Source organism: Canis lupus, chromosome 28, assembly GCF_048164855.1.
Source record: "Canis lupus baileyi chromosome 28, mCanLup2.hap1, whole genome shotgun sequence".
Lineage (NCBI taxonomy): Eukaryota > Metazoa > Chordata > Mammalia > Carnivora > Canidae > Canis > Canis lupus.
Genome location: NC_132865.1, coordinates 10775044 through 10787976, shown reverse-complemented (window position 1 = coordinate 10787976; position 12933 = coordinate 10775044). Strand labels below are relative to the sequence as shown.

Here is a 12933-nt window from a genome sequence, read left to right as displayed (position 1 = left end):
CTAGCCAAAGAAAGTAGAAGTGAGTCACTATGGGTGAAATTTGGCCTTGATTCAGTTCCCTCTTGAATCCACTTCCAGTCCTCCAATATTCCAGCTACTTTCCTGGGTTTTGTGGTAAGATGGTGGTTATTTTCTTAAAATATCTGGTCATCTTTTATAAGCTTTTATTATTGGTTCAGTGTTCCCATCAAGCTTTAAGCTATTTCCCTAATTCAGATAGCGATAAGAAAGTAAATCCAGGAGAGGGAGAGGGAAATGTTGATACAGTGGTATGCTAAGAAATTTCTATGACTCCAGTATAATTGGTCTGAAGCCCAAAGGCAACATTGATCAATGGGATTCACATGACACTCTCAGTTTAATCATATTTATTTCATCTGTGTACGTAGTGGACGCACTTGCCAAACTGTTGAGCGAAACCATGAATTAAGATCTGGCTTCGGTAATGCTTTATTTCAATATTGGATTATGAGGTTTGAATTTTGAGCAGCTGGTAGAAAAGGTGCAACTTTAAGATCACCGCAATAACTCTTGCTGTGAGAGGGAGCATCGAAGGACTTGGAATAACAAAAAAAAATTCAAATTTTGTTCATTTGGTTTTGCTATCCTTAATATATTAAAATGGATGCTTTTAATATTAGTCGATGCTACCAGACACACATGCCTCATGGCTAAGAGATTTTCGCTAGCATCTCAAAATTAAGGACATTTGGCAATGACTTGTCACTCCTTACTGCTTTCCACTTGGTACTTTGTTTTTTCTTGTAATACAATTACAAAATGCCCATGGTTTTCACTTGCCAAACTGTTCTTGTATCCAATATTTACCAGTGCTGGATCAATGTTCTAAAGGGCAGCCCTGACAGTGTTATTTCAGTGAACATCAGGCTGATGTTTATTACAGGCTGAATCTATGCCCTTTATTGCCAACAGTCTTACTTGAAATATGTGTTCCTTGACCCATTTAATAAATGGTTCCCCATAGATATGGCTGTGCAATTCTTCCTTTTTTCTATAGATGCTTTTTAAAAAAGTTTCTTACCCATAAGGCAGTCTGTCTAACCATCAAAGCATCATATTGACCTTTCCAACTTTGTTCAGGGTGACAGTTGGCTGGTTGTTGACACTTCTTTTTTTCCTAAGTTGCTAACTAGAGCTCTAACAGAGTTTTGTGCTGCCAGAGCCTTCAGGTCTGTAGTTCATTCGGCTTTCCTGATCTCAATAATAATTGTTTATATCCTAAAATAAGATGCAGCTGTTTTAAAGTATATAAATGTACCAGTTATAAGTTAAGGGACAGAATTTACTGTGGTTAGATTTGTTGCCAGTATTTTGAAGCTCAGCAGTATATGATTTTCTTGTTCATATTATGAATTTATTTTGGTTCTCCTCCCACTGGTAAGAAATAGGGAAACATTAGTTATTAATATAGATTTGGTATGTTGAAATAAATTAGCTCTTCACAGAACTATTTGGAAGGAAGATACTATAATCTTGTGTTTACATTATGAGTCTCAGCCAGTTGAAAATTTTTTTAAGAGTTAAGGAAATTTTGCGATGGCTCTCAGAATTGTGTTGTATTCACACAACATTATTGTACTCGGTCTTGAACTTTCCATCTATTTTTCTATGCTTCTTTCTTGACCTTGACTTTTCTAAATATAAATGATCTAATAATAGATGATTAGATGCAAAGATCTAAAAGAAAAATTTTCTTCTTTGCATTTCTGTATATGTATGTACTTATAATTAAGTTATTTTTAGAAATTTTTCCTCAGTGGAAAAGTTAATCGATCTTCTGCTCTTATAAATTTGATTTAAAGGGACCGCTTTTATCTGATTTGAGTATACTGCTTAAAATAGGTACAGTGCAGTATTTCATACTGTGTCTTATCAGAGCTTTTAAAGAATTAGACCGTCATAGAATTTGATACTTCTGCGGCAAATAATTCTCTTTTTAATTCCTTGATATGTGATATTGTATTACATTATATTACTTTATATGAATAAGTAATATTTTTACACATGCAGAGGTATGTGTGTGAGGGTGTGTGTACACATATTTAGACAATTAGAGTTCTTAGCTGTTTACAAGGACAACATCCAGAGGTGCTTAACAGTTTCCTAGAGACTCTTCAGTATTGCCACTTGAGACATGATATCTGTGAAAGTAACCACTGAGAGAACAATGAATATGGTTATGGTGATTGGTAGGGAAACAACATTTTATCATACTCTTAATTTATCCTATTAAGTTTGTTAAACTGCATACCAAGAATACGTTTCAGGGGTAAGGAATATAAACAATATCAAGCCAGAGTCCAAACCCAAGGGTTTAAAAGCTAACAAGAGAGAGAAATGAACACATATAATATGCACACAGTCCAAACAAGAAACTACAATCAGAGAAATATACTCAAAGTGCTAAGGCAGCCAGGGAAAGGAAAGGACACTTAATTTAGTCTCGAACAATTGTCTCAGACTGATGGTAATATTGTCCTTCTTTGGGGGCACAGTGTCAATGACATGAGCATCTCTTATTCAGAAAGGAATTAAATAAGCCTGCTAGTTTCATTAATATCATCTCAAATGAGTTTCATTGGTTTTAAAAAAAATCTTATGCACTTTGGGAGCATGTAGGTATAAGCAGACAAAGAGAACGTTGTAGAACCTTAAGTGGAAATGAAACTTTGCCTTTTCTCTTTGCAAAATCTTGTACCATTTTATTTATCTGTTTGTTTGTTTTTGCCAAACCCAGGTGTAGACCAATTCAGTCTTCAATATAAGACTGGCAGACGTTAAGATTCAGTTGCAAAATCATGCTTAGGATTAGATACAATAAATGAATTTCGTGTACTTGCAAAATTCCAATGTCAGAAGTAGCATAACTCTGGTCAGGGTAGGCTGAATGCTACTACCAGGAACCAAATGAATATACTGTGACGTGAGGGTCCTGCCAGGTGGGTACCAGCAAGAGAGAGAGAGAGAGAGAGAGAACTTCTTCCAGGTAGGGAAGGCTTTGTGAACAGAATGCTTAGCCAGACCAGAGTCACACTCTACAGATGCAAGGTTGTGATGGTAGCAGTCAGCATCAGGTAAGACATGCCATTAGAGATCTAAAAGTTTTCTGGTTTTTGTTGTTGTTGTTGTTGTTTAGGGAGGTGAGGCATGGGGCAAACCTTTTTGAAAGTTTGATAAGAGCTTTCGAAGTCTCCCCAGAAAATTGCACATACATTCAGACTGCTACATACAACTTTAGTGGGCTTCACAGACCACCTGAAACCATTGCTAGGTTGAGGACCGATAGTTAAAGTGGAGGCGGGAATGATGGAAAGATTGATAAAGACCCTCACGTTTCACATCAACCTGACTGGTGTTCAGGGTCATGTCCTTGTCCCAGATGGAAACTGGAGTTAAAACTGGGAGCCAGAGGCCTGGGACTGGTGATCATTCAACTGACCGGCCACAGGCACCAGCCGAATCTTTGATGGCACCTGTTGGTGTCCCCCCTCACTTGGTGTTTTCCTTCTCACCCAGGTTAAGAACTGACTCGCACATCAAAATCTTCAGGAAGCTCTCCCTTAACGTTTAGTCTTTGGTACCTTTTTTATCCTGTAATTCTCCCTTATAATAGAGTTACAGCTTTGTCAGAGACCAGATTATGTTTCATTCATTTCTGAATCCCTGTTCCCAGCACAGTGCCAGGCACGTGGGAGGTACTTAGGAAATCTTTATTTTGTGAATGAATAAAAGCCAACAATTGTGTACAGCAGGTTTTGCTCTGCCAGAAACTAGGATACACAGCTTCAGAAAGACGAAATTAATGCATAAAAGATTCATATTATCTGAAACAAGCTATTTTATATGGACTCAATTGGGAAAGCTATACATAGTGTAATATAAAACGCACTGCCATGCAAAGGGGAACAAAATGAGCCAAGCATCAAACAAATTTGGGAACATTGATTGGGGAACAGTTCTGAAGTAGAGGCCTATAATGGGAGTAAAATCTCTGACTGAGTTAATTGGTCTCCCCTGATTGTTCAGCTAAAGTCATTTCAAACCAGGCTGTTCTTTCTTCATGTTAACCCTTTTTTTCTTATTGAAATTGTTCAGGGTTTCAGGACTGGATAAGGAATACCTTGAGTCTGGCCTAAAAGATAAGGCATTTAGTGTGGAATACCAAACAAGAAAAGTGGGATTATTTTTTTTTTCCAATAGTTAAAAAGAGCATAGTATGAGAGGAAAAGAAACCTCTAATCAGAGCAAAGGAAAACAAATTAGAATAGACTAAATCTGCAACTTAGCCGTCTCCCAAAAGAACTGATTTTTGCTCATTTAAGCACCCCAAATTGTTCAGATTTGGGTATTTGTAGAGAAAATATAGTATTTTATGGGATTGTGGACCACTTTCTTCATATTGAAGAATTCTGTCATAGAGGATTTAAATAACAGAAAACAGATTTAAACTAAATCTAGTAGAACACAAAATCAATCAGAAACCTTTAGGAGGATCAGATATCAAAAGCTTCCTTATATTTACCTATTTTCTTAAACATTAATGAGTTCAATTATTCAATTTCTTGCTTTTTGGAGCTCTAACTCAACTTGGCTGAAATCATCCGTAAGTCAATTTCTCTATAAATTTCCACATCTGGGACACCTGGGTGGCTCAGGGGTTGAGCGTCTTACCTTCAGCTCAGGTCGTGATCCCGGGATCCTGGGATCAAGTCCTGCATCGGGCTCCCCGGGGGGAGCCTGCTTCTCCCTCTGCCTGTGTCTCTGCCTCTCTCTCTGTGTCTCTCATGAATAAAGAAATAAAATCTTAAAGAAAAGAAAGAAAGTACTGGCTGGATTGTTGACCTTGTTCAAAAGAGAATGATGACTGATTTATTGCTTATCACACAGGCTCTAAGTATTTATTGATCTCTTTCTAGTCATTAATTCAATATTTATTGCATCCCTTTTATGAGCCAGGAATATACAACTGAACAAGAGATATGCTGACTTACAGGTGACTGAGATTCATAAGGGCAAAGCATATTATTAACAATCTTTTGTTAACACTGCATCGTGGGAACTTTGGGAATAAGTGCAGTTGCATTAGTCAGAAAATTCTTAACAATTTCATCCCCTATCATTTAGGCATTTGACTCTGACAAAGATATTAAAGTGCATTTCATAGTGAATTACGATAATTGCCCTCTGTAGATGTTCAATTTTAAGGAGTTGCCTTGAGCATCCATACATTTCTCTACAATACACAGAATTTATAAAACTCTCAGAAAATATAAGGGCTAATCTAAAATTCAGAATCTCTGTTTTATTTTTGTACTGACAATGCAAATGCTTATCTAAAAAAAAATCTTATTTTATTCCTTTTTCATAGCCAAGCACAACTTTAACACTTTTAGAATCTTCGTTTCCTTTCCAATTGTCATTCGGATGAATAAATGTAATACAGGGTTTGGAAGTTGTATTTGCTCTGCGTTAATAAAAGCAGTAAAAGCTGTTTTTTTTTCCCATCCCTAAATTATGTAGCAATGACTCATAGAGCAGATAAGGGGATATTACAAGATGTCATTTTCACAGCATTTTCTAAACCCTGCTATGGATAATATAAACATTGGAGTACATTTTTAAAATTTTTAAATGCTCCTTGATGATAGGAGTCATTTTCATTTTTGTTTTTATGGATAGCATTTTCTTTTCCTGAATTCACTGTAATCTGCTTAGCCATTTTGCTCTCTACCAAATGTCCTGAGGAGTTCTAAATACATATGGCATACTCTTGTGCAGTATTCCAGAAAAAGGACATATTAACATTTAAAAATATTTATGTACAAGAACGGAATCACTTTATAATTTTGCTGGTAGTGTGACATCATTGTAGGCTTATAAAACTTTGTGGCTTGTGTGTTGTATACCTTCCCTCATATTTTATGCCTTGTCTTATGTCATTACCCCCATTGTGGGCAGCACTCAGCTATTGCTTGTTCTTAACATCCTTTTTTCTTAACATTAATTCCACTCTTTTATTTTTTATGATAACAAACACAATTTTATTCCAAAGTGCAATTATAATTCGTTAATAATTTACCAATTATAAATCAATCTTTTCAGAAAAAATATTTTTAAAATAAATCCTCTATGAGCCTTGACTGCAGTGTTAAGTCACGGAAGCACTGATTCATGATGACCACATGGTTATATTTTGAGATGATGGGTGGTAACTAGCAAGGCAAGAGGTAAGATGTAATACTTTAGATTTTTAGTGTTGAAAATATGATTGATGTGTGTATTGTGCTCTCACTTGGAAGTTAACTCCCTTAAGCTTCTGAGATAGGTAGCTGTCTATCTCACCTTCCAGAATGAATAACATAAGTTAGGGGTAAGGTATGTTAAATTATAGTGTCTGGTATTTAGGTAAAGAGTAACTAAAAGTAGTACTAGTTTAATTTGTCCTTTGTAACCACATATGTCAAGGATTATGGTTGACTTACAGTGCTTACAGATGCCTATATTTGGTACGGATCTAAATTTGTACTGTCTTCAGCCTGCCTCATTTGCGCATACCTTTCCCCTTTCTGTTCATCTTGAATGAACTTGAATTATACCTTTGAACTGAATTTTAGTTCAATCAATGTTATATTTTTTCTTGACATTTCAATAACTCTTTTAGTTCTTAGATGTTATTACACTTAACTACATTGTATTGAACTTGTTTTAGGTAGCTGCTTCTGAATTCCATGATGACATCCAAAGATGCCAAACTCTATCTTACTTATGCTCTTAGCCCAGTGCCAAACAGTGCCTGCCATATAGCAGATTCTTAATAAGTATTTTTAAACTGTCAGATAGTAAATAGCATAAAAAAACCTAGACATCTGCTCAAAAATTAATTTTTATAGCCAAATAAATTAACATCCTATTAACTTAATTCTTGAATTTGTCAGGAAATAACATTTGAATTTCTTGGAATAGTCAACTTCAACTATATTTTAATAGTTACTTAAATGTGGAGGTTGACTTCTTTTTCTATTTAAATGATATTGCAAATGTCAAAATGATAACTTGGAGTCCTGCATCTTCATATCCTAGTGCAGAGTAGATAGTTGTAGAAATTTCCATATTGGTTAAGCCATCAGGTCATAAAAGTACAATTCTCTGTTTCCAACCATGATGTAGCATTGAATCCTTTTACAACTCATTTTAGAGGACGCTGTTAAAATTCTATTCCAAATCTAAAATTGTTCCTATGTTTATTGTTGATTATATCAAGTCTTGAACCTTGGAACAGACATTTATTTCTCCTTCCAAATTTGGATTCACATGACACTGCTATATGCTTTCTTCTATGCTATAGAGCTGCTCTATTATCCTTTCTTCTTAAGGAAAAAAAATGCATTGAAGCATTTGTCTTGAGGGAAAAAAATATTTCACATATAAAATATATTTTGCAATCATAGATAAAACATAGGTCAAAGTTGGAACCTACTACTAGTCTTTGTAATGCTACCTTACATTTATGACTGATAGGAAGAAATATGTATCACACAAAGAATATTTTAGTTAACTTGAAAACATAAAAATAATATTTTATTTTATTATGGCATTAAAATAAAAAATCATAAAACGGTATTGATTAATGGTTGTTTATGTAGCTCTTAGTTTATAAGCAGATGATTTTTAGCAGATCACCCTCCATCTCAAATGCAGCATGTATGTTTAGTAAGAAAGCATGAGAATGAAGAATTCTTTGGGGGACAAAAATCATTATGATCAGTTAATCTGATTATATTTTCAAATCAAAGCATCTGCATTAGAAACTCTGAAACATATCGAGAGTAAGATATAAAAAAATTAGAAAAAGATAATAAACCAAACAACAAATATAAGCCAGTTTATTCATTAATTATTTTAATTAATGGAATAGATGATATGAAACAGGTTATCGTGTACTATGTGATAAATGCTATGGTTAAAGTCTAACAAAAAGATCCATAAGATCATCTAGAAGGGACATCCAACCAAGCCTGAGGAGTCTAGGAAGATTTTCTAGAAAATATTACATCTGAGCTGAGTCGTAAAAATATAGGAGGTATACTGGTAAAGGGAAGGGGAATAAATGCATTTTAAAAAGATGATTAAGATATTAGGACAAATGTGGCAAATCAGGGAATTGATTTGGAGTATAAACTATAAATGGAAGTGAAGAGACATAAAAATGAGGCTGCAAAGGCTCAAATCACCAAGAACACTGTAGGTCACCTTAAGAGCTGATCTTAAAGCAGCAGGGAAGTCCTTCAAAGAGCTTAAGCAGAAGAGCCAGTGTCTTCTTTACATCCCTTTCACTGGAGGAATGGAGACAAAGATGTTTGTAACTTCGAAAGGGGGGGGGGGGAGCATGGAGAGAAGGGAGATACTTCCCCCTTTAATGTCTTCTATTTTTTCTATAAAATCCTGAAATTATCTCTTGTGAGTGAGAAAGGAGAGTGTGGAGTAGTGTGTTTAAGGAATGAGCTGAAGACTTAAAATATCATCTCTGGGGAAATAAGACAGAGAACAGACCAGGGAAGCTGTAAGAGGTGATTGGTGCACAGTATAAAACTACCTCTTCAGTTTGTCTTGGCGCTGGCTCAACTTTTTCTTCTTGCTTTGAAGTCTGTAGGAAAGGCCAGTAAGCACTGCCAGCTAAGTCCCTAAAGCATAGAAATCTCGGTCTTAGGTTGATCTGAAATTTAGTTTTACCAGATATAGGAAATAGGAACAAGGGTTAAGGATGTTGGAGAGCAACCAAGATAATGAATTATGGGATCCTGACTAGATAGAGAAGGGAGTGACTATAAGATGGAGCAGATAGACAGGCATTAAAGCTGAGTCATCTAGGGATGCCTGGGTGGCTCAACAGTTGAGTGTCTGCCTTTGGCTCCAGGCATGATCCGGTCCAAGGATCGAGTCCCACATCGGGCTCCCTGCATGGAGCCTGCTTCTCCCTCTGCCTATGTCTCTGCCTCTCTCTCTCTGTGTCTCTCATGAATAAATAAATCTTTAAAAAAAATAAAGCTGAATAGTCTAGAACATGTGTAAAAGGAGCAAGGGTACAAGAGTCTTCAAAGGGTAGAAGAGTATTTTGAAAGTATTGAATATTGGAGTTTAACACTCTAGGGGTGGAAGAATTCTGGAAAAGTTCAAGAGCTTCACCTGAAAAACTATTAGAAGCAATGACATATTTTTGTTTGGGTTTTTTTTTTGGCTTTAATATTTGAGTTTATTCTTCGTTTAACTTTTAAAACATTACTATAGTTGAATATTAAATCAAAAACAATAGCTGAGCTCACTATCAATAGTGAGCTATGATTATAGTCCTTCACCCATTCACTACTGCATATAAAATGGCAGCGGGTTATTCACTGGCCCCATTAAGAGGTCTGACACTGAACACCACCCCTAAGATGATGATGTTCATCATCCTCATATGCTTCCCCATTGTAATGGCGCCATCTTTCCTGATTGGGATCAAAGTCCACCAGTTCCACCTGGTCCAATTCATCAGTCTCTTCTACTTCCTTCCTCTCAGGTAGGAGTTTCTCCAGCAAAGAAAGTTTATCAGGAGAGAGAAAGCCTTTCTCGGGGAAGTTTACCTTAAATTTGATGATTAGGTGACCCTTCTCGTATGGTGTACGATAAATTGGCATGCCTTCGTTTAGCACACACTTGATATCCCCATGCTTGACAGTCTGACCTGGATGAGAGGTGATGACGATGGTTCGGTTGTCAAGAGTAGATACTGGCTTTTGAAAGCCACACAGGGCTTCAACCAGCTGTATATCCATACATATGAGAAGATCTTCTCGTCGAGTAAAAACATCATGGTCCTTCTGATCTAAAACAATGATAATATCTCTTGGTTCCAGTCCTGGTTCTTGGTCTCCCTCACCGTGAAATGTTATCTTCTGGCCATCTTTCATGCCTTTGTCAATAAGCACTTCGAGAATCTTCTTCTCTCGAACTATCTTCCTTCCGTTGTAGCTTTTACATCTATCTTTAGGACTGATCCGTTCCCTATGGCCCTGGCACTCCATGCACACAGATTGAATTTGCTGAACCATTGCAGGTCCTATCTGATGAATTCTTATTGGCATTCCAGTACCTTGGCATTTGGGACATTTGACTGCTCCTTTCTTAGCACCTTGGCCTTCACATTTATTGCAAATCACATTCCTTTGCAGAGCTAGTTTTCTTGTTGCACCATTATATAAATCTTCTAAGGTTACTGAGAGCTGATGTACAACATTTTTACCTCTCCTTTCTCTCTCCATCCTTCCTCCTCCAAAAAAACATATCAGAGATGTCCATGGGAGAGCCAAAACCACCACCAGCTTCCCCTTCTTTGATTGCCTGTTCTCCTTTGTCATATAATTCCCTTTTCTTTGCATCAGAGAGCACTTCATAAGCTTGAGAAATCTGTTTAAACTTCTCTTTTTCATTTGGATTCTTATCAGGGTGGCAAGGCCAGTTTCCTCTAGGCCTTTTCCAGCTCCTCCTGGGTGACATTGAGTTTGACCCCCAAAACACCATAGTAAGTGGTTTCTTTCACCATTTTCTACAGCTGGTGAGAGGCCCAAGGCCGGTGTGAGGGAGCAGGAAGGAGCGCATTGCTGGGCGCAGCTTGGGCAGCCACTACTTCTCTGCATCTCACCAAGCGTTCTGGAAAGTTCCACAATGACATATTTTTGTGAGAGTGTAGCGGAAATTAATTTAAACAATCAATGGTTGTAAAGAATCCCATCGTTTTTGCTTTTAGGATTTATTCAACAGGAAATAATTTAGGATGGCACAATTATTAACAACCTAAGATGTTCATTAGAGCCTTGTAAATAATAGCAAATGATTGCAAATAGCTTAGAAGTGCAATAACAGAGGAGGGCTTTAAAAATTATGATAAATCAAAATATTTGTGGAAGCATAAATTGGTAGAACCTTTATGAAAGCTATTTGGTCTTGTCCATCAATTTTATTTTATTTATTTTATTTTTATTTTTTTCATTTATTTATGATAGTCACAGAGAGAGAGAGAGAGAGGCAGAGACATAGGCAGAGGGAGAAGCAGGCTCCATGCACTGGGAGCCCGACGTGGGACTCGATCCCGGGTCTCCAGGATCGCGCCCTGGGCCAAAGGCAGGCGCTAAACCGCTGCGCCACCCAGGGATCCCTTGTCCATCAATTTTAAATGCAAATGCCATTTGATCAGGAATTCCACTTCTAAAATAATACCCTGCAGATATATTTATAAGCATTAAAATCAAGAAGACACAAAATACTTTCTTTGTTGCTGCATTGTTTGTAAGATAAAATGCCAATCAGTAAGGAACCGGCTGGGCACATTATGGTACATCCATTAAATGGGTATTATGAAACAATAAAAACTAATGGGAAAACTCTTTACTGAGTTTTCCTCCTCCATGATGCATTATTAATTAAAAAAAAAAAAAACAAAGTTCAGAACAGAGTGGGTGGTATAATGCCATCTATATAGAAAGTGGGAAAGTTCACACATGTATTTACATATATAAGTTCTTATTCAGATAAATTTACAAGAAAATAATAGCACTTGTTGCTGGTGAGAAGAGAATTTTGGCGGTGAGGGAGACAGCAATGAACAAACTTTCATAGCCATTTTATCATGTATCTTTTCATTCTTGATGAATTTTGAATCGTGAGAATGAAATAAGTCAGACTGAAAAAGACAAATACCATATGAGTTCACTCATATGTAGAATCTATAAAGCAAAACAAGTGAATAAACAAACAGAAAGCAGAATCAGATCTATAAACAGAGCAAGCTGATGGTTGCCAGAGGGAAGGGAAATGGGAGATGGAAAGAATGGGTGAAGGAGAGGGGGAGATGCAGGCTTCCAGCTATGAAATCAGTAAGTCATGGGAATAAAAGGCACAGCACGGGGAATATAGTCAATGAGATTGTAATAAGATTATGTGGTGGCAGGTGGGAGCTACACTTGTGGTGAGCATAGCATGAAGTACAGAGAAGTTGACTCATTGTGCTGTACATCTGAAACTAGTGTAACATTGTCAACCATACTTAAATAAAAAATTTAAAATAAAAAAATGCATTACCATTTGGAAGTTTTAAAAATCAAACTATTGATGTAACAAATCTAAGTATAAAAATTGTAAACTTTAAAAAAAAAATTGTAAACTTTTTTTTTTTTTTTTTTACTGACTTGGAAACATGTTCAAAATAATGAGCTTGAGGCCAAGGGAAAGAGAATTTTATGTGTATATTTAAATACATAGACACACACACATATATACATATCTATATACACACACACATATATATACATACATACACATATATGATATTTCTATGTATAAAGCTACGTAATGTGTATAGTAAAATGATAAGAAAGTACACTCCAAAATATCAATAGTGGGTATAACAGGTGGGAGGATTGGATTGAGGCAATTTTTATTCTCTTCTTTTTGTTAACATGCATTTTGAATATATCTCAGTGCATGTGCATTATTTACATATGCTTGAAATGGACCAATGTATCATGAATTTCACTACTAAAGGGGAAAGTATTTTTATTTTTATTTTATTTTTTGAAAGTATTTTTAAAAAAACACTTTTAGATAATCCTCAAAACTCCCATTCTTTGAAACATACAGTTTTAGAGAATTTGCAATAAAATTTAATAAATATAAATGTGGAGTCTTCTGTAGCATCTTTCGTTGGAAAAGACCAGTCTTGACAGATGTACCTACTAGGAATTTTTATCTGTTATCATAAATAAAATATATTCACTGATATAAATTAAGAGAATATTGCAAGAATGAGTGTTCCTAGAGAAATCTAATGAAGAATAATATACATTGTTAAAAGGCCCGCATAATTCACAACTAAAA

General features: G+C 35.9%; 1 protein-coding gene and 1 pseudogene across 12 annotated transcripts in view; one reads left to right on the top strand and one right to left on the bottom strand.

Annotated features, from left to right (window-relative positions):
* RALYL (RALY RNA binding protein like) overlaps nucleotides 1-12933 on the top strand; it is a 708475-nt gene that overhangs the window by 255744 nt on the left and 439798 nt on the right. The window lies entirely within an intron of this gene.
* On the bottom strand, nucleotides 9423-10603 carry LOC140619948 (dnaJ homolog subfamily A member 1 pseudogene; annotated as a pseudogene).